The following is a 23490-nucleotide window of genomic DNA, read 5'->3' as shown; positions in this document are numbered from 1 at the left end:
AAAGTTATATATTTGAGTTATGAAACTGAATATCCATTGCAGGTAACGGAAAAGGATTTGCATGTGGAGAGTGGTTTCTACCTCAGTCCAGAATAGAAGCAACAGTTTTGAGTGTGCACTGCACAGGAAAATAGGACTGCTGGAGTCCCAATTATGAAAAAAAACCTGATTGTAGTTGGAGACCAATTTCATTACTTTCCAGCATTTGTTACTTGTTTTTTTTTTTTTTTTTTATAGAGACAGACCAGACTGGTAGGTGCACTATTTGGGAAGATCAAAGAGATGCCATGTATTCACTGAATGTGAAATATCCCAAAACTTTACATGGTGATACATAGATGAATAGAAATGGATGAATTGAACATGTAAAAATCTAACTAAGAATATGCCTGAGGCATTTTTAAAATGCTGATATAATTATATAGTTTATGTGTGATTATTTGGGTCTAGGCAGCCAGAAGATGAAAGTGTAGTCCCCATTTACATTAGGACACCAAATGTTTGGCAACTAAATCCACATAAACCCTAAGAAAGTTAAAAATGAGGGGTTGTAAAAGCACAAAAATGGAAGTCAAATGCAGCTTCCAATTACAAAAACACTCCTCATCAGTAAAGGATTACAGATACACAGTAAAAACATTCAGATAAAAAGGCCTCTGAGTGGGTGTGATAGTTTATTTGATAAATGTCCATGGGCTTAAGACAGAGAAGATAAATATAGACCGAGTCATGGATTCAAAATAGTTTTTTAAGGAATTTACACTAAGGTTCTTAAAGAAAAAAGTAAGTAAAACAATTAATGGACCTTGAAAAGATAGAAAATACACACAGAGTCTGGGTTATACTTTGTGCTTTCTTTGAATTTTTTGGACTGCAGAGAGAGACAATTGATTTGGGGGCTGCTATGGTAACCCCACACATACTTTAAAGTTATCTTGACTTCAAAATTTGTTACTTTGGAAAATAGGCTCTGCTTTTGCTGCCACAGACCTTCCAGGCTAATGTTATGCCCTGGGTTTTTTGATTGAGTTGAAAACAATTATATCGTTAACGTTTTTCTTTCTTTCTTTTTAAATATTTATTTATTATGTGTGTATGCCTACGGGCCAGCAGAGGGCACCAGACCCCATTACAGATGGTTGTGAGCTACCATGTGGTTGCTGGGAATTGAACTCAGGACCTTTGGAAGAGCAGGCAATGCTCTTAACCTCTGAGCCATCTCTCCAGTCCTCAACGTTTTTCTTAGTTATGGTGTGTGTAAATTATATATAAAAGTTTAGACTCACAAAGATAGGATAAACTTCACCTTAATTTGCCAGATTTTTCTTTTCATTTATCTAGTTTTTTATCTCCAGAATTCCTTCAGCTTGTGGTTTTTTACATCCTTCTATTTCAATTTTCACTTCTTGAACTGAGTTATTCATTTCTGTCAACTGTTTGCTTGTTTGACTTTCTTTAAGGGGTTTATTATTATTCTCCAAAATTTCATTTATCTTTCCCTTTGCTTTTTTTATGATTAATAGAATGGATATTTATTTAAGGGGGGAAAACTTACAGATCACCGTCCCAGACAACAGCCCTCTGTGTAATCAGGAAGGGAGCCCAGTTGCCAAAAGCAGAGCCGGAAGCCAGAGAGTGAGCTGAGGGAAGTGGCAGCTTTTTTAAAGGGAGAGATGTCGATTGCCTTTGGGTGGGCTACTCAGTCTAGGGGTTGTAACCCACCCTGCAATCTGTTATTCCAGGGTCCCGGAGAGGCACCACCTGGAAGACATGGGCTAGGAAAGAGGAATGAGGCTAAGCGAGAATTCTTGTCAAAGCCTCCGTTTATTAGAGACGGGGTACAACTTTTATAGGGTAAAGAGTTGGGGGGTGGGCACAGGGGCCTGGGCTCTTGCCGCGTGGTTCACGTTGGTCACATGGTCCGAGTTGGTCACGTAGGCAGGAGGTTGTCTTCGGTCAGGTCACTGTAGGCCAGGAAGTCGCGAGTTGACACACCTAGATCCCTAGATAGTTTGGAATGTGGGGTGGGTTCCGCTAACAGATAGCTCTCATTAACAGCCAATTTGGGTGTGGGGTAGGCTCTGTCAATAGAACTATTCCTAACACAATTAAGGGTGTGGGGTTCTCTGCAGACTCTCCAGGGTGATGGTTCCTGCAATGATTTTAGGAGGAAATTGGCTCCTAACAGAGAGAGAGCCAGGCGGTGGTGGTGCACAACTTTAATCTCAGCACTCTGGAGGTAGAAGCAGGTGGATCTCTGTGAGTTTGAGGCCAGCCTGGTCTAGAAGAGCTAGTTCCAGGACAGGAACCAAAAGCTACAGAGAAACCCTGTCTCTTAAAATCAAAAAAAAAAAAAAAAAGGGAGAGAGACCACGCTCCAATGGTCTGGTATCTCATCGGCTATTGGCTGAAGGAGCAAAATGAGCTACTGCAACACATGTATCTTTGTCTTAAACAAAATTTGCAAGATATCTGATGTATTTTCCTATAGGATATATAATTTCATTTTTGTCAAATATTAATTGCTATATCATTAAACCTTTTTTGTAAGGTTAATGAACTATACATATCTCACAAACTATGAATGGAACGGGTGTTATCATCACATTTAGTTCTGACTAGTATCCTTCTTTTTATATCTTCTCTTTCTATAACCAATAGACACACACAATATAAGGTTAACTTAAATATAATAAATGAGAGCTAATTTTAAATAAACCTGAGATTTAGAAGTAACTTGAAGGGGATGTACTAGACAGGTGCCAACTAGAAGACCAGAGAGCACACCCAGCATTGCCACTGATCTGTTCGAGCAGCTAATGTGGGATATTCAGTTTCTTTGATTGTATAAAGCAAAGGTGGTTATTATATCACTTATTTCCAATCTATTGAGTTTATTGTTTTTTAACTTGTAGTTTCACTATAACATTGCCTATTATTTTAGGTAACTTCTCTGATCTTACATCATATAAACTGAAATTCATAATAATATTTATTGTAAACATTATCTATTGAAATGATGTGGGATGAAACTCAAAGAATATGATACTTCTAAAAAAAAACATAACTCAGCCAGGCGGTGGTGGTGCAGGCCTTTAAACTCAGCATTCAGGAGGCAAAGGCAGGTGGATCTCTGAGAGTTTGAGGCCAGCCTGGTCTATAAGAGCTAGTTCCAGGATGGACACCAAAGGTACAGAGAAACCTCATCTCGAAAAAAACAAAAATAAATGAATAAATAAAATCAACAACAACAAATAAAAACATAACAAAGAATGTGCTACTACTTAAAAAACATGCAACAATACAAAGCCAGTGTTGAGATCACTACAGTTTGATTGGGGGAACTGAAATTATGGTTTACTAATTGTTCTTTTTTTTAATTTATTTTTTATTGAAAAAAAATTTCGGCCTCCTCCCAGCCTCCCATTTCCCTCCCACTCCTCTCCCCCTCCCTCTCCAGTCTTAAGATCAGTCAGGGTTCCCTGCTCTATGGAAAATCCAAGGTCCTCAACCCTCCATCCAGGTCTAGGAAGCAGAGCATCCAAACTGGCTAGGCTCCCACAAAGCAAGAACATGACATAGGATCAAAACCTAGTGCCAATGTCCTTGGCTTCTCATCAGTCCTCATCATCTGCCATGTTCAGAGAGTCCGGTTTTATCCCATGCTTTTTCAGTCATAGTCCAGCTGGCCTTCGTGAGCTCCCAATAGATCAGCCCCACTGTCTCAGTGGATGGGTGCACCCCTCATGGTCCTGATTTCCTTGCTCATGTTCTCCCCCCTTCTGCTCCTCATTGGGACCTTGGAAGCTCGTTCTGGTGCTCCAATGTGGGTCTCTGTCTCTAACTCCATCCATCGCCAGATGAAGGTTCTATGGCGATATGCAAGATATTCATCAGAATGGCTAAGGATAAGGCCATTTCAGGTTCCCTATTCTCAGCTGCCCAAGTAACTAACTGGGGACATTGCGCTGGGCACCTGGGAGCCCCTCTAGGTTCAAGTCTCTTGCCAACCCTAAGATGGCTCCTTTAGTTAAGATGTATGCTTCCCTGCTCCCCTATCCACCCTTCCTTTATCCCAATCACCCCGTTTCCCCAAGTTCCCCCCATCCTCCCCTTCTCACTTTTCTCTCCCCATCTCCCCTTACCCCCATCCCACCCCACCCCCAAGATCTCAATTTTTTGTCCGACAATCTTGTCTACTTCCCATATCCAAGAGGATAACTATATGTTTTTCTTTGGGTTCACCTTCTTATTTAGCTTCTTTAGGATCACAAGTTATAGACTCAATGACCTTTATTTATGGCTAGAAACCAATTATGAGTGAGTACATTCCATGTTCATCTTTTTGGTTCTGGGTTACCTCACTCAGGATAGTGTTATCTATTTCCATCCATTTGCACGCATAATTCGAGAAGTCATTGTTTTTTACCACTGAGTAGTACTTTAATGTGTATATGTTCCATACTTTCTTCATCCATTCTCCCATTGAAGGACATCTAGGTTGTTTCCAGGTTCTGGCTATTACAAATAATGCTGCTATGAACATAGTTGAACAAATGCTTTTGTCATATGAGAGGGCATCTCTTAGGTATATTCCCAAGAGTGGTATTGCTGGGTCCTGGGGTAGGTTGATCCCGAATTTCCTGAGAAACTGAAACACTGATTTCTGAAGTGGTTGCACAAGATTGCATTCCCACCAGCAATGGATGAGTGTACCCCTTTCGCCACAACCTCTCCAGCAAAGGCTATCATTGGTGTTTTTTATTTTAGCCAGTCTGACAGGTGTAAGATGATATCTCAAAGTTGTTTTGATTTGCATTTCCCTGATTGCTACGGAGGTTGAACATGACCTTAAGTGTCTTTTGGCCATTTGAACTTCTTCTGTTGAGAATTCTCTGTACAGTTCAATGCCCCATTTATTAATTGAGTTAATTAGCATTTTAAAGTCTAGTTTCTTGATTTCTTTATATATTTTGGAGATCAGACGTTTGTCTGTTGCAGGGTTGGTGAAGATCTTCTCCCAGTCAGTAGGTTGTCTTTTTATCTTCGTGACAGTGTCCTTTGCTTTACAGAATGTACTCAGTTTCAGTAGGTCCCATTTATTTAATGTTACCGTTAATGTCTGTGCTTCTGGGGTTATACATAGGAAGTGATATCCTGTGTCCATATGAGGTAGGGTACTTTCCATTTTCTCTTTTATCAGGTTCAGTGTGTTCAGATTGATATTGAAGTCTTTGATCCATTTGGACTTGAGTTTTGTTCATGGTGATAGATATGGTTCTATTTTCATTCTTCTACAGATTGACATCTAGGTTTGCCAGCACCATTTGTTGAAGATGCTTTCTTTCTTCCATTGTATACTTTTAGCTCCCTTATCGAAAATGAGGTGTTCATAGGTTTGTGGGTTAAAATCTGGATCTTCTATACGATTCCATTGGTCAACTTCTCTGTTTTTATGCCGCTACCACACTGTTTTCATTACTGTAGCTCTGTAATAGAGTTTAAAGTCAGGGATGGTACTGCCTCTAGAAGTTGCTTTATTGTATAACATTATTTTGGCTATCCCGTTTTTTTTTTTGTTTTTCCATATAAAGTTGATTATTGTCCTCTCAAGATCTGTAAAGAATTTTGATGGGACCTTGACGGGGATTGCATTGAATCAATAAATTGCCTTTGGAAGAATTGCCATTTTTACTATGTTGATCCTCCCAATCTAAGAGTAAGGGAGATCATTCCATTTTCTGGTATCCTCTTCAATTTCTTTCTTCAATGCCTTAAAGTTCTTGGCAAATAGATCTTTCACTTCCTTGGTTCGAGTTACCCCAAGATATTTTATGCTGTTTGTGGCTATCTTGAAAGGTGATGCTTCTCTGATTTCCCTCTCTGCTTTTTTATCCTTTGTGTATAGGAGGGCGGCTGATTTTTTGGAGTTGATCTTGTATCCTGCCACATTACTAAAGGTGTTTATCAGCTGTAGGAGTTCTTTGGTGGAGTTTTTGGGGTCGCTTAAGTACACTATCATATCATCTGTAAATAATGAAAGTTTAACTTCTTCATTTCTAATTCGAATCCCCTTGATCCCATTATGATGTCTTATTGCTATTGCTAAAAGTGCAAGCTCTATATTGATGAGGTATGGAGAGAGTGGACATCTTTGTCCTGTTCCTGATTTTGGTGGGATGGCTTTGAGTTTCTCTCTGTTTAATTTGATGTTACCTGTTGGCTTGCTGTAAATAGCTTTTATTATATTTAGGTTTGACCTTTATATCCCTAATCTCTCAATGACTTTTATTATAAAGGGATGTTGAATTTTGTCAAATGCTTTTTCAGCATCTAATGAAATGATCATATGGTTTTTTCTTTCAGTTTATTTATATGATGGATTACATGCCGGGCGGAGGTGGCGCATGCCTTTAATCCCAGCACTCGGGAGGCAGAGGCAAGCGGATCTCTATGAGTTCGAGGCCAGCCTGGTCTACAAGAGCTAGTTCCAGGACAGGAACCAAAAGCTACGGAGAAACCCTGTCTCGCAAAATCAAAAAAAAAATCGATAGATTTCCATATGTTGAACTAGCCCTGCATCTCTGGGAAGAAGCCTACTTGATCATAATGGATAATTTTTCTAATGTGTTCTTGGATTTGGTTTGCCAGTATTTTATTGAGGATTTTTGCATTGATGTTCATGAGTGAGATTGGCTGTAATTCTCTTTCTTGGTTGAGTCTTTGTGTGGTTTTGGTATCAGAGTAACTGTAGCTTCATAAAAGGAATTTGGCAATGACTCTTCTGATTGATTTAAGTTTGAAGTCAACTTTGTTAAAAATTAGTATGGCCACACCTGCTTGTTTCTTAGGTCCATTTGCTTGATAAGCCTTTTCCCAGCCCTTTACTCTGTGTAGGGGCCTGTCTTTGTGGTTGAGGTGTGTTTCTTGTAAACAACAGAATGTTGGATCCTGTTTTCGTATCCAATCTCTTCTCCTGTGCCTTTTTATAGGTGAGTTGAGTCCATTGACATTAAGTGATATTAATGACTAGTGGTTGTTAACTCCGGTCACTTTTTTAGTAGTAGGGTTTGTGTGTTTTCCTTCTTTGAGTTTTGCTGGTGAAGGGTGTCTAGATGTCTGAGTTATTGTGGTCATTGTTGGACTCCTTGGTTAGTGATTTTCCTTCTATTACTTTCTGTAAGGCTGGATTTGTGGCTAAATATTGTTTAAATTTGTTTTTATCCTGGAAAATTTGTTTTCTCCATTTATAGTGAACGGAAGCTTGGCTGGATATAGTAGTCTGGGCTTGCATCCATGGTCTCTCAGTTTTTGCAGTACATCTATCCAGGACCTTCTGGCTTTCATGGTTTCCATGGAGAAGACAGGTGTAAGTCTGATAGGTTTAACTTTATAAGTAACTTGGCCTTTTTCCTTAGCAGCCCTTAATATTCTTTCTTTATTCTGTTTGCTTTGTGTTTTGATTATTATATGGTGAGGGGATTTTTTTTTTGATCCAGCCTATTCAGTGTTCTGTTTGCTTCCTGAACCTTCATAGGTATATCTTTCCTTAGGTCGGGAAAGTTTTCTTCTATAATTTTATTAAAAATATTTTCTGGGCCTTTGAACTGTGACTCTTCTCCTTCTTCTACTCCTATTATTCTTAGGTTTGATCTTTTTATTGTGTCCCAGATTTCCTGAATGTTTTGTGATGTGAGTTTGTTGGACTTGCTGTTTTCTTTGATCAGAGCATTTATTTTCTCTATGATATCTTCAGAAGCTAAGATTCTTTCTTTTATCCCTTGTATTCTGTTGGCTATGTTTGTTTCTGTAGTCTCTGTTTGTTTACTTAAATTTTCCATGTCCATCCGGCCTTCTGTGTGTGTTTTCTTCCTTCCCTCCATTTCAGTTTTCAAGTCTTGAACTGTTTCCATTATCTGTTTGATTGTTTCTCCTTGGTTTCCTAGGGTATCATTCACTGATTTATTCAATTCTTCAAACTTTCTGTTATACTTCTCATCCATTTTTATAAGGGCATTTTTTACATGCTGTTTAAGGGTGTCAATCACTTTCATAAAGTCAATTTTTTTCTACTTTTTCTTGATTAAGGTGTTCATGTCCTCCTGTTTTGAGGTCACTGGGTTCTGGTGGTTTCATGTTGTTTTTCAGATTGTTGGGTGAATTCTTGCATTGGCACCTGCCCATCTCTTCCTCCAAATGCTCCCCTATGGAATTTCTTTTACAGGACCAGGTCTCCTTGCCCACTGATGTACCTTCCCAGTGATGGCACTCTCCAGTGATGGCTCTTCTGGTGCCTAGATCAGATCTCCATGCTGGTTGGGTAGCTCGTAAACAAAGCGCCTACCTTTCTTGCTGCAGGCAGGCTCTTGAGACAAAGGAACTCCTGTCTGCCTGGTTGCCCTCACGATTTGGACCCAGAGCCCAAACAGGCTGAGCTGGGTGATGTAATGTGCCTGAAGAGGGGAGGGAGGCAGAAGGGGGGGTTCTGGATGCAAGCTGGGTGGAATAGAAAGAGAGAGGCAGTATCTGGGGAGTATAGCCCCTGCAGGAAGTCCAGGAAGTATTGGGGGATGAGGAATGTCTGAGTTCCATGTCTAGGGCTGCTGCTGCAGGTGAAACTCATTCACCCTGGTGATGGCTCTCCTGGTGCCCAGATCAGATCTCAGTGCTAGATGGGTAGCTCGTAAACAAAGCGCCTCTTCCTTTGCTTTTTTAAAAAATTCATTCACTTCTTTCTTAAGGACATAAAACATCTACATAGTTGATCTAACTTAATTGTACTTTGACTGGGTTTGAATATTCAGGGTGTGCTGTAGTAGGAGAGTTGGAATATGGTAGTGACATATTGTTCTGTCTGTTGTTGATCATGTTATTGTGCTCTTGTCAGGTGTCTGGGTCTGAGGTGACTGCAGGTCTAGGTGCCAGTATCTCTGTTTGTCTTTGTTGGATGCACGTTTATTCCTTGGTTTCTATCTGCTCTTTGGTATTCTGGTCTGTGTTGGCTATGATAGAAGTAGCTTTTTTCCCCATTTTGGGGTCTGGAAGTCTGTCAGTAGGTGTGACATTAGTACTGCCTAAGTATTCAGAGTCATTGAATTGTAGGTGCTTGAACTTCTTCCTGCTTGTTATGCTTACTTTACATTTTTAAAATTAATATAACAATTTGATGTATCGGCATGACTATGGACCACATGAGTACCTGGTCCTCAACATGATCAAAGGATCACAGAATTTGTGAACTTGGAATAATGGATAGTTATGATTCCCAAATAAGTACTGGCAATTCTGCCACATCTATTCAAGACCATCAAAAGCTAGGTACTACTCAGTCATCCCTCTCCCAGCTTGTGTTTATTACTTATGCCCAAGATTTATATTGCTAATGTTTTCATCTGTCCATTTGTAACTGTTTAAACATAAAGCTCTGTTTGTAAAATGTTATTGGCATTACAATTTAAATTAGGGCACTTCGGATGTTTGGAAGATAAATAGAGAAGTGGAGTGAATGCATATTTCTTTGTGGGAACTCCAGTAAAAACCTCTGAGTTCCTCTATTTTTCTTGCTTGATTCACTGATATTTGCAATGTAGACAGTGTCTTTTTGTTTGTTTGTTTTTTGTTTATTGTTTATTTGATTTTTGAGTCAGGGTTTCTCTGTAGCTTGGGAGCCTGTCCTGGAACTATCTCTCAAAGTACAGGCTGTCCTCAAACTCACAGAGACCAACCTGCCTCTGCCTCCTGATTGGTAGGATTAAAGGCATGCACCACCACTTCCTGGAAGACAGGGTTTTACTATGTACTTTCACCTTCCTGGACCTTATTGCATAGACTTGTCTGGCATTTAACTCAGGGAAAAATATACCCGCCTCTGCTTTTGAAGTTCTGAGCTTAAAGGCATGAGTCAATACAACCAGGTTGTCCAACTTATTTTTCTATTTGTAGTTAGTTAATCTTCATAAAATTTTCTCATGTGTACTATATACTGTTGATATGTTTTCTTGTTTCTCTTTGCTAATAGATATTTCACATGTAAGGTGATATCTCATTCAAAGAGTACAGAAATGACAGAGATGACTCTCCTATACACTTTCCTTCTAAAGTGAGTGTCTATGTCTTAGAATATGACTAGGGAATACCAGAATTTTATGACTATACTATCAAAGAAGTATACATTTACAATGGTGTCACTATCATGTCACTATCATGTATGGCATATTTTAGAAGGCAGTGACCTATGATGATGTGCATATCAACTTCACTTGGGAAGAGTGGAATTTGCTGGATCCTTCCCAGAAGAATCTCTACAAAGATGTGATGCTGGAGACCTACAGGAACCTCACTACTATAGGTAAAAATTAATTTCCTTCTTGTTTCAAGATAAAGGGACAGCTTTTTCTTGGTTAATGATGTTCTTCAATAATTTGATTTAAACCGGGCAGTGGTGGCACACGCCTTTTATCCCAGCACTCGGGAGGCAGAGGCAGGCAGATCTCTGAGTTCGAGGCCAGCCTGGTCTACAAGAGCTAGTTCCAGGACAGGCACCAAAAGCTACAGAGAAAACCTGTCTCGAAAAAAAACAAAAAAAAAATGAGAAAAAAATAATTTGATTTAGAAAGGAGAATAAGAATGAGGTAAATAAATCAAAATGGTTCTAAGGTTTAGTTAAAATAGTTACTTAAATGATGCATAGTATTCAATATTATAACATACATTTTCTGGTACTGCATTTTAGGATACATTTGGGAAGAACATAATAGTAAAGAACATTGTCAACACTCTAGAAGACATGAAAGGTAATTTTCTTATGCATGCTGAAAATAATGATCCTCTAATAAAATGATAATGTGTCCTAGAAGATTTAAATAAAAGCAACAGTGTGAATAAGCACAGCTTTAAGTGCATTTATGATTATTAACTTCTGAAAAATCCATATAGAATTTCATGTAGTTGAATTACATTTTCAAGGCATTTTTTTAAATTAAGAAGTCATGAGAAATGGCTAAACAGATATCAGCATTTGAAGCATACAACCATGAGAGCTATTCTGTAGATCCACCAATCCATTTATTTCTTACTACTCATAATACAAAATGTGTATACATTGGAGTGATGATAAGTATATCTGCAAGACTTTCTAATAAATCGAGAGCACATAGTAAATCTTGTATTACTCATATACTTCTTATTACTATATTAAGATTGGTGACAGAAGCAGTTAGAGTTAAGTGGCAGTTGTTGTGAAGAAACTTCTACTGCACATCTATGAGGAACAGAATGTCACACCGTGATAATTCAGTGTGGAAATTTTTTGTTTGTGATTCTTCCTTTACCTTGTATACCACAAATTACTCTCAATACAAGCCTATGCACATGGGAATATGGAAAATCACAGCATATCTCTCTCTAAAAACAATTAGAAGATAAGCATTAGTCCCCATGTTAAGTACCCTTTCTCAAATTGATTGAACTATATAAAAAATTGGTTTTCTCACATAACTGTTAATACATAAAAAAGTCACAGTGCAGAGAAGCCACATGAGTTCTAGAATTGTGCAAATACTTCTTATTGTCCTAGTTTACTTAGCAAATGTAGTATGATTTACAGTATAGGACAGTTTAAGAATGCAATAAAGTTGTTCTGAGGTTATTCAGTTGTCTTCAAATATGTGAAATATGTCAAATTGAAAAATGTTTCTGTAAAGGTGAAAATTTAAACCACATAATAAAGGAATTTACCATGACAAGTGTCTTAAAAAATGCAAAACAACCCTTAATTACAAAAGAAAGCATGAGTTTAAACAAAGTTATAAAACCTTAATATCTGAATTCTGTTTACTATTAGACTAAATTATAAAAAATAATACATACAGATATGTAGGTTCATGAGTGTATTGAATGTGGTAAAACTTTTATGTGTTCCAATTATACTTGCAGGATTAAAAGAAATAATTCTGGAAAGAAATATTCAGTACATCCTCAATGTGATAAAGCCTTGGCATATGATAGTCAGCTTCAGAGGAATGAAAGAAAACATTATAGTGAGAAATCCTATGCATCTAATCAGTGTTGTAAAGCCTTTGCTCATCACAGTTCTTTTCAAATGAACACAAGAACACATACTGAAAAAAAACCCTGTGAATGTAATCACTGTGGTAAGGCCTTTGCATATCAGAGTGATCTTCAAAGGCATAAAAGAACACATACTGGAGAGAAACCTTATGAATGTAATCAGTGTGGTAAGGCCTTTGTTCAACACAGTCATCTTCAAATACATGAAAGAACACATACTGGAGAGAAATCCTATGAATGTATTCAGTGTGGTAAGGCCTTTGCACGACATGATCATCTTCAATCACATAAAAGAACACACACTGGAGAGAAACCACATGAATGTAGTCAGTGTGGTAAGGCCTTTGTTCAACACAGTCATCTTAAAGAGCATAAAAGAACACATACTGGAGAGAAACCTTATGAATGTAATCAGTGTAGTAAGGCCTTTGCTCAAAAAAATACTCTTCAAAACCATGAAAGAACACATACTGGAGAGAAACCTTATGAATGTAATCAGTGTAGTAAGGCCTTTGCTCAACAAAATACTCTTCAAAACCATGAAAGAACACACACTGGAGAGAAACCCTATGCATGTAATCAGTGTGGTAAAGCCTTTGCACGACACGGTCATCTTCAATCGCATAAAAGAACACACACTGGAGAGAAACCCTATGAATGTATTCAGTGTGGTAAGGTCTTTGCTCAACACAGTCATCTTCAAATACATGAAAGAACACATACTGGAGAGAAACCCTATGAATGTATTCAGTGTGGTAAGGCCTTTGCACGACATGATCATCTTCAATATCATAAAAGAACACACACTGGAGAGAAACCATATAAATGTTGTCAGTGTGGTAAGGCCTTTGTTCAACACAGTCATCTTAAAGAGCATAAAAGAACACATACTGGAGAGAAAACTTATGAATGTAATCAGTGTAGTAAGGCATTTGCTCAACACAGTCATCTTAAAGTGCATAAAAGAACACATACTGGAGAGAAACCCTATGAATGTAATCAGTGTGGTAAAGCCTTTGCACGACACGATCATCTTCAATTGCATAAAAGAACACACACTGGAGAGAAACCCTATGAATGTAATCAGTGTGGTAAGGCATTTGGACGGCCCCATACTCTTCAATTGCATAAAAGAATACATACTGGAGAGAAACCCTATGAAAGTAATCAGTGTGGTAAGGCCTTTGCTCAACACAGTCATCTTGAAACACATGGAAGAACTCATACTGGTGAGAAACCCTATGATTGTAATCAGTGTGGTAAAGCCTTTGCACAACATGATCATCTTCAAAGGCATAAAAAAACACATACTGGAGAGAAACCCAATGCATGTAGTCAGTGTGGTAAGGCCTTTGCTCAACACAGTGCTCTTCACAAGCATAAAAGAACACATACTGGAGAGAAATCCTATGAATGTAATCAGTGTGGTACGGCCTTTGGACAGCTTCATACTCTTCAATTGCATAAAAAAACACATACTACCTAGAAACCCTATGAATGTAGTCAGTGTGGTAAGGCCTTTGCTCAACACAGTCATCTTAAAGTGCATAAAAGAACACATACTGGAGAGAAACCTTAAGAATGTAATCAGTGTAGTAAGGCCTTTGCTCAATAAAATACTCTTCAATATCATAAAAGAACACATACTAGTGAGAAACCCTATGAATGTAATCAGTGTGGTAAGGCGTTTGGACAGCCCCGTACTCTTCAATTGCATAAAAGAATAAATACTGGAGAGAAACCCTATGAAAGTAATCAGTGTGGTAAGGCCTTTGCTCAACACAGTCATCTTGAAACACATGGAAGAACTCATACTGGTGAGAAACCCTATGATTGTAATCAGTGTGGTAAAGCCTTTGCACAACACGATCATCTTCAATCGCATAAGCAAACACACACTGGAGAGAACCCCTATGAATGTAATCAGTGTGGTAAGGCATTTGGACAGGCCCATACTCTTCAATTGCATAAGAGAATACATACTGGAGAGAAACCCTATGAATGTAATCACTGTGGTAAGACCTTTTCTCAACACAGTGCTCTTCAAATACATGAAAGAACACATACTGGAGAGAAACCCTATGAATGTAATCAGTGTGATAAGGTCTTTGCTCAAAACAATGCTCTTCAAAGGCATCGAAGAACACACATGGGTGCAAAAAGGTATGCATGAAATGAGTTTGGAAAAGTCTTTTCATGTCTTATTCATCTTCAAATGCAGAAAAGGACACAGATTGGAAAGAAACTTGTGAATGGATTTGTTTCGCAAATCTGTTGTCACAATAATCTCCAAGTACATGAAGCAAACCATCCTGGAGAAGAACTGTAAACTTAAGGATTATAGTCTTCAAAAACATGAGAATAATCATAATGTAGTGAAAAAAATAAACTTAGTGTTGTAAATGTTTTGTACTTTTTACAGGAGTAAAACTTTTTGTGTGTAATCAATCTGATAAAGTTTTTGGGTACCTGAAGAAGACACTGAGGGTTTCTTATTGCAAATTAATTTTAAGCCATCACATTTACAGTCTATTAACCAACAGTATTTATTCTGTAAAAAAAATGATTGTGTCAACAATCTGTTCAAGCATTATGATACCAGCTTTTATTTTATTTGCACCAGGAAACTCATGGACAAAACCTAATTTGTGATCTTATGAAGTCTTTTGGGAAGGAGATAGAGCCAGGGTAAGAATTTCAACCTGGTACTGAAATGAGATACAAAGGAAAACCCTTTGCCCCTAATTCCAGAACTAGTGAAAAATACAACATCACCCTGAAAACACAGTCAAACATCAAAACTGGATACTGAAAGAAATCTGCTTTGTCTCTCAAACCAGAGCAAAAAAAAATGCAATCTACCCTTGTCAATCTGAGCTCAAAACCCACCAACTCCAGAGCACAAAATCCAGCCCATGTCTGAGCTTGTTCAAGCCCAGGCATTTAAATCTGACCAATTCTCACCTTCTAAATCTCCTTAGAGCTGCTCTGCCTCCAAGACGCCCTATATGAGTCATATGCTCATTCAGTTGGCAGCTGCCTCTTTCCAAACTTGCAGAGGAACTCACACTCTGGATTCTTCCCTCCCAAATAAATCTCTTGACTGAGATTTATATGAACACCTTCTTTCACTGAAATGGATCAGGAAATCCCTAGTGGAGTTGAACAGAGATACAGTTGACATAACTGTTTGGAAACTCACTTAGCCCAGAAGAGCACAGAAGCAATGGACACCTCTTATGGGAGACTCCCTTAGGAGAGTGGAGCAGATCAGAAACTGACATTTCTGCTGGGAAGCTTTCATAGAAGAATGGAGCAGAGCCCAGCTGTAATGACTCTCTCTCAGAGAGAAAGAGAATTGCTATGTCTAGTGGGGGCAAACTTCTTTTCACAGCTGTTGGTGTTGCCTAACTTTCAGTAGTCAGCGTATCCTTCCTTCCAGAATTTTAAGACCTGCAAAATGAATTTGAACAATAATGTAACCCTTTTAGATTTTATACTCTCTTCAACTGCATGGAATTTGTAATTTAGGTGTAAATATTTATGGATGTGTACTGCCTCCTTTTTGGTTGTGATATAATGTCTCTTTCAACATATAAAAGCATATAATTCAGGCCATGGTTCTAGAGGAAAACAGGATCACCATGAAAGAGCCATGACAAAAAGTGTCAGACATGGCACTAAAGCTGGAACTTAAGAACCCAAAGCTGTAATCTTCCACATGAAGCAGAGTGTTGGAACTGGAACTGGTGTATGAATGTAAATTCTCATAGCCTACTCTCAGTGACATATTTCCTTCAGCAGTGCAGCGTGTCCTAAATCTTCCCAAATGATACCACCAACTTAGAAGGATTTATTTCTCTTACTTCAAGTTTAAATTTGATTTCTCTTTACATGAACCAATACTTCATGAAGAAACACTCTGTAAGTGAGCTGTAATATGCCTGGACTCATCTTTTACATTAATAAATGCTTACAGGAGAAAAATTTCCATGCGTGAAAATTTTTTTAAAAGTTTGCTTTTGTTGTAATGATGTGCATGTGTATGTGTGTGTGTGTGAGAGAGAGAGAATGTTAATGTGCATTCTGTATTCTGAAAACGTTAACACCTTGCATCTTCTTGTAGCAGAAATTACAGGTAGCTCTTAAAAATTTGACCTGAGTCCTTGGAATGAAGATTTCTTAGTCACCTAGACATGATTCTAGTCCTATAAATATTTTAATGTCTATTCATATTACATTGAATTTTGGAAGTAGGAACAAACTCATAAGCAGAAAACAATTTTTATTGACTTTAGCCATCAAAGTTTTCTTCAGCTTGAAGAAAAATTATTTTTCATCATAACTTTGAAAGAAGTAAATTATGTAACATGTTCACTCAAGATTGATGGTGGAAATCATTGCATTTTGGTTTCTATTTTGAAACATTTGAGGTAGGTACTAAAGTGTTCTATATTGTGACAACTTTATTTACTAAAATTTAATTTTTATACATTATATTCCTTCTATGGCTTTTGTTCAGCTTCTATTGTGCCTTTCCCTAGTAATAGGTATTTTTATGATGTAATGTATAAGATGACATCCCCATCATTGAAGTGACCCATTGGTTATTAAAATATTAAAACATGTCTGATAATAATTTTCAAGTAAGGAATTTTCAAGTAAGTGAAAGGGTGGTCAGTTGTTTCTGGTTTTGACTTTCATCTTTTCACAAAATTCCTTGAGGTCCTCATGCTGGCTTGGATGTCAGTAATGATTCAGAGATACATTTGAAGTCATGATGCTTATGTGTCTGCTACCTGAGCACAAGTTCAAGGGTAGATCATGAACTCCCAATGTGTTCTGTTTTCTCAACACAATTTAACAATGTTAATGCTAAAATGACTGAAAAATGTGATTATAAGAAACATTAAATACCTCATGTGTGTATTCAAAAAATATTTTCATTTATATGATATTGATATAATAAAGTAAAATAATCAGCAATCAGTTGTGTATCTCATACCATAGCTTGATGTTCTGCTGGGATGAATGTTGGGTTTCTTGCCTAGTATACACAGTTTCTTCCCACAGAACTATATCAGTGATGATCAAATTTGATTTGAAGAAATAGTACATCAGTAAATTATTGTCTTTCAGATTGTAAATGTAAATTCATTCAAGGGTATAAGGACCCAGGATATCTTGAATAATAAATCTTTGCATATGTACTTATTTATACTACCATACATTTCTAATTTGTTCATTCTGAAGGCTAAATATATTTATATATATATTCTTAGAAGATAAATTATATGGCATAGAATTGTCTCATTTAGTAAAGTTCATTGCTGCTAATTCTGAGAACCTGAGTTCTATCTCTGGGTTACCGATAAGACTTCTACAGTTGTTTCCCATATTTTCACTTGGGTGCTTCCATGTGCACACTTCTATATGAGCTCATTGATGAATAATTTTTAAATACAAAGAAGTGCCATTGAGGTCACTTGCAGCCAAGTGGTTCCCTAGGTATCATCACTAGAACTCACGAAGTGGAAGTAGATCATAGACCCCTGTTAGTTTTCCTGTCAGTGCTACATACACATCATGGCACAGGTGTATTCACACAAACACACTTCAAACATTTAAAAATGGATGGAATTAACAATGCAAAGAAAATAACCCATTATTGAGAACATACGAAATGATTTGGCTGTTCATATTATAGAATTTCAAGAAATATTGCTCATCATGAAAACAATGGTGCTCCCTCTAAATCTTATTTCTCTGATTCAATGATAAGTCCTTTAAAAACACCTATTTCAGCTGGACTTAGAGGTGTATGGCTATAATCATAGCACACAGGAGTATGTGTGGGGCCCACCACAGTAAGTTTGAGGTCAACTTGTTCCCCATCATGAATTCTTGAAATCCCTGGCTATGTGGACTTTTTCTAATCAAATCTGGCTTGACTCAGGTTTATTTTAACCAAGTTTTTTATCTTTTCACATAAGGAGATCTGTTTTATCAATGAAGATAAGAAGCAATATAGAAATTCCATTCACATTCAGTCTATTAGATCCTTTGACAACCATTTAGAGGTGATGTTATCTTTCAAGAGACAAGAGACAGAAGGAAACTGGGACACCTTCACCATCAGCATTATCATGACATATGGGAACTGGAGAGTGGTCTCAGGAGTACTGGTTCTCTTGGGTACCCAAGTGTGATTCCTATCCCACATTTCAGATTGGTCAGAACTCCATGTAATTGTAGGTCCTGAATATGTGGTACATTATTCTGGCTTCTTATGGCACAAGATATGCAAATGCTGAACAGAAAGGTCTGTATGTGATTCTTTATTTATAATAGGTTTTCTTTGCGTGCCTGTTATCTTCAAAAAGAATGAAGTTTACTTTAGACGTAGACATGGAGACAGTGTCTAATCACCTCTGACTGGAAGTATATACAGTTGTGGGTGCTGGGTATCAAGGTTGGTCCCCGTGGATGAGTCACCAGTGTTCTAACTGCTGAGTCTCATGAACATGTCAGTACCAGTGTGGTTTGAATGGTTGATCTAAGTTCTTTACCACAACCTTGATGACCCAGAAGAAATAAAAGAGTGGTAGCATGGAAAACTAACTTAGGCTTTCTTTCTTTCTTTTTTTTTGACATTTTTTATTTTATTTTTCATTTTTTTTAATTTTTCCATTCCAAAATTTCCACCTACTCCCTCCCCGTACTTCCTGACCTATCCTCCTCCCTCCCCCTCCAGTCCCAGGATACCCCATCTTGTTGGAAGTCCAAGGCCCTCCCCCATCCATCCAGTCCCATGGACGCAAGCATCCAAATAGACCAGAATCCCAAAAAGCCAGTTCATCCAGCAGACACAAGTCCCAGTGACATTATCAATGGCTTCTCCGCCAGCCCTCACCATCACTCATGCCCAGAGATTTCAGCCTGACCACAGCCTCATTCAGTCCCAGTCCAGATGGAATTGGTGAGCTCCCATTAGATCAGGGACATTGTCTCTGTGAGTGGACCAACCCCTCTCTGCCCTGACCTTCTTGCTCATCCTCTGCTTCCCTCAGCCCCTCAACTGGACCCTGGGAGCTCACTCCAGTGCTCCAATGTGGGTCCCTTTCTCCAACCCCAGATGAAGCAACCATGGAAACATGCGAGATACCTGTCAGTGTGACCATGGGACAAGGCAGGGGAGGATGTGGAGAAAGGGGATCACTTGTCCATTGTTGGTGGGAGTGTGGGCATGTGCAGCCACTTTGGAAATTAGTTGGCAGTTTCTCAGGGGATTGGGGGTCAGTCTGCCTCAATACCACTCTTGGGAATGTACCCAGAAGATGCCCAGTCATATTACAGAGGCATTTGTTCAACAATGATCATAGTGGCATTGTTTGTGATAACCAAAACCTGAAAACAACCTAGATTCCCTTTAATGGAAGGAAGGATAAAGAAGGTGTGGAACATATACACATTAGTGTAGTACTTACTCAGTGGTAATAAAAACAATGACATCTTGAATTTTGCATCCAAATGGATGGAAATAGAAAACATTATCCTGAGTGAGATAACCCAGACCCAAAAGATGAATATGGTATGTACTCACATATTAGGAGATTATTGCCATAAAGAAAGGACATTAAGCCTATAGTTTGCAAGCCTAGAGAAGCCTAATAACAAGGTGAACCCAAAGAAAACCATAAATAGATCCTCTTGGAAGTTGGAATGAAACAATATTGTCAGGCAAAATTGGAAGCATGGTGGTGGGGTTCTGGGAAGGGGAAAGAGAAAGAGAGAAGGGAGAAAGGAAAGACTGGAAAGATCTTTGAGGGAGTGGGGAAGTAGAGATGGAGGAAGGGCAGATATAGGAGCAGGGAAGAAGATATTTGTAGAAGGAGCTTCGGGTTGTGTTCCTGCAGCCTGGCTCCTGGCCACCTGGCTAGCTTATGCCCCGAAATAATAACACAGAAGTTGTATTCTTTTAAACATTGCCTGGCCCATTAGCTCTAGCCTCCTACTGGCTAATTCTCATATCCTGTTTTAACCCATATCTAGTAATCTCTGTAGACCATGAGGTTTGGCTTACCAGGAAGATTCTAGCCTAAGTCCATCTTGGGCTGGAGCTTCATTGCGTCTGACCTGGAGAGGAGAGGCATGGCATCTGCCTCACTTTCCCCCAGCATTCTGTTCGGTCTACTCCACCTACCTAATTTTCTGACCTATCAGGGCCAAGGCCGTTTCTTTATTAACCAATGACAGCAGAAGGCCCACCTACATCATTTCCCCTTTTTCTGTTTAAGCAAAAAAGAAAGACTTTAACATAGCAAAATTACATATAACAAAGCAGTTACAAAGCAAGAATTAAAGTGACAATATTTACATCTACTTTATCTTTTATCACAACTAAGGAAAACTATAACTATCTATATATTATTTAACTCCATCAAAGACTCCAGAAGGATATAATATTACCTAAGCAAACAAGAAATAAGCAACTTCCAAACTCTAGAAATGACAGAGACATCTCACTACCTGGACAGTCGCCCAAAGTTCTTTTGGACCATTGGGGCATCCATCTTTGGCCTTTAGGCCCATAGTATCCAGAGACATCTCCATGAATCAAAATATTTTAAAAGAGTTCAGTCACTAACTTCTGTGTCCTGCAGAATGTCTCACAGACTCTTTCATGAATCAGGAAACCCAAAAAACCATCTCACCTTTAAGCAAGTTCAGCTGTCCTCTCTCTGAGGGTTCTGTGTCCAGTTCATGCAACAGTCCAGGCAAGAGCATTTTCTTGCCCAAATGGCTGTCAAACTCCATAAGGAGCCTCTTTGATGCCCATCTTCCTCTTGAAGTAAATTGGTGCTGCCATTTTCATTGTCATGAAAAGCCCTAAGTTATTAAAACATTAAATATCATATTCTGTAGTCTTTAAAAGATATGAAGAATTTCTATCTAAAATATATCTATGTACATCTAGAAAATCTAACATGACTACAAACTTGACTATTATAGATGACTATCCATTAACAACCTATAATAGATTACATTTTCACATGAACTACACAATCACAATACCTCAGTCAAAGGTCACAAATACATATACATATAACAAGATTGACCTAAAATTTAAATCACTAAAGTCAAATCCATACCAATGCAAATTATTCATATCTCTATCATATCTCTCTTTAAATGTAAAATGAACATTTATAAGCAATATTTGGGAATATGGGCACTGTTATTTCATTCCAAACTGCTTCGTGCTGAATGGGGGCACTCTTAATCAGGTCTTTTAAGGTGTAACCTGTGTGCCAGGTTCATCTCAGTCAGCAGTTGAGTGAAGTAATTTTTTGAGGGTTTTCACAGCAACCTTTCAGGAGGGCATAGTCTATCATACCATATTGGGATAGAAGCAATCCGCAGGGTCTCATCCTCTGTGAAAACAAAAGAAGAATCTTTTTTCCAAAGCATCATATCCTTAGATCCAAATTCTGAAGTCAAGGTATTTTCAAAATATGTATGTTGGATTAGTTCAGCAGGATTCATAAACAAATATCTTTTAGCATCTGTTGCTCCATCCTCAGCATTCAAACAATTCAATGAGAGCATAATAGCATACAGTATTAAGATAATATGTGTATTTTCCATCTTTGTGTGGCTTTATTTTTAACCTCTATTTCATTTATTTTTACTTTTTGAGACAGGTTCTTTGTAAATCTTTGTCCTGGAATAACTCTGTAGGCCAGGCTGTCCTTGAACTCTCAGAGATCTGTCTGTCTCTGCCTCCCAGGCATTGGGATTAAAGGTGTGTGTTACCACACCTTGAAGTCATAGAGGTCAATCTACTTCTGCCTCACAAGTGTTGGGATTAAAGGTGTGTACTACCACACCCAAGTACTCTTTTTCTTTTTACTTTAAGAACTTTAACTTTTAGCCGGCATATATTTTTAACACACTGTAAATCATCTAGAGGTTTTCTTTGTCTTTGAATCTCTCTTTACTGTATATCTGTCTTTTTCTGACTACATGAGTCCTTAAGGAGAGGGTTAAAGCCATGGCTTTGCCACCTAGATTCAGCCCATTCCTTAGCATTCCAGCATCATTTCAGAGGTACCGGCTGTAGCTGTGTTTTCCGCTACAACTCTATGGCGTTTCAAGGTCCCTGCCAGCAAGAAAGCTGCACCATTCTGCTCACAGATCACACTCAGTCAGAATGTCTGTCTTACAGAGTCAGAGTCTGTCCTGGCAGCACGGCCCAGGAAGCTGGCATTTTAAAACAACTCAGCTTTTTTTCATGCTATGGCTGAAAACCGAAAAGCATGTATTCAACTTTTCATCAACACCATTTAAGTGTTTCGTGGCAGAACCTTTAAAAGAAGCTGCAGGGTTTTGCAGCTAAGACTGAGTCAGGAAGCCTCTCTTAGATGAGAGTGCTTGCTTGCTTCTAGGAAGCAGAACGGACCCAAGAAATTGCTGCCAGCAAGAAAACATGCTTTACTCTATTCTTTTCCAAGCTTTCTCAGGCTTTCTGTGGATGCAGTTATCCACGTGGGTGCCATTTGTAGAAAGAGCTTCAGGCTGCATTCCTGGTTCTTTATTAACCAATGAAAGTAGAAGGCCCACCTACATCAGATATCTATATTAAGGGAGCCATTTTAGGGTTGCCAAGAGATTTGGCACTTGAGGGGATCCCCGGTGTCTATGGAGATGTCCCCAGCTAGGTCCTTGGACAGCAGAGGAGAGAGTGTCTGAACTGGCCTTGCCCCACTAACACACGGATGATTATCTCGAATATCACCATAGAATCTTCGCCCGGTGATGGATGGAGATAGAGACAGAGATGCTCATCAGAGCAACGGACTGAGCTCCCAAGGTCCAATTGAAGAGCAGAAGGAGGGAGATGAGCAAGAAAATCTGGACCGTGAGGGTTTTGTCCACCACCAAGACAGTGTGCCTGTTCTAATGGGAACTCACCAAATCCAGCTGGACTGAAACTGAATGAGTCTGCAATAAAACTGGACTCTCTGTGGCTGACAATGGGTGTTGACTAAGAAGCAATTGATAAAGGCACTGGGACTTGTTCCTACTGCATGTACTGGCTATTTAGGACCCTGGTCTATTTGGATGCAAAGCTTCCTAGTCCTTGGACTTCCCACAGATCAGGCTTCCTTGCTCTCTCTTAAGGAAAGAGAGGGAGGGAGGAGGGGGAGTGGGTAAGCGGGAGGGGAATGAGAGGAGGGGAAGAAGTGTAAATCTTTGAATGGAAAAAATTTTAAAAAGGTGTCAAACATGTACACATTGGAGTGCTGCTCGGAGGTAAAAAATGGTGGCTTCTTGAATTTTGTATGCATGGATGGAAAAGGAGGACACTGTCCTGAGTGTGATAACCCAGACCCAGAGAGATGAATATGGTATGTACTC

General features: G+C 38.6%; 1 pseudogene; it reads left to right on the top strand.

Annotated features, from left to right (window-relative positions):
* The window catches only part of LOC121434682, a 50758-nt pseudogene extending 36516 nt beyond the window's left edge, over positions 1-14242 (top strand).
* The last annotated feature ends 9248 nt before the right edge of the window (positions 14243-23490 follow it).

Source organism: Microtus oregoni, unplaced genomic scaffold, assembly GCF_018167655.1.
Source record: "Microtus oregoni isolate MIOR12 unplaced genomic scaffold, Mior012 000044F_ref0000062, whole genome shotgun sequence".
NCBI lineage: Eukaryota > Metazoa > Chordata > Mammalia > Rodentia > Cricetidae > Microtus > Microtus oregoni.
This window is presented reverse-complemented; position numbering and strand designations above follow the sequence as displayed.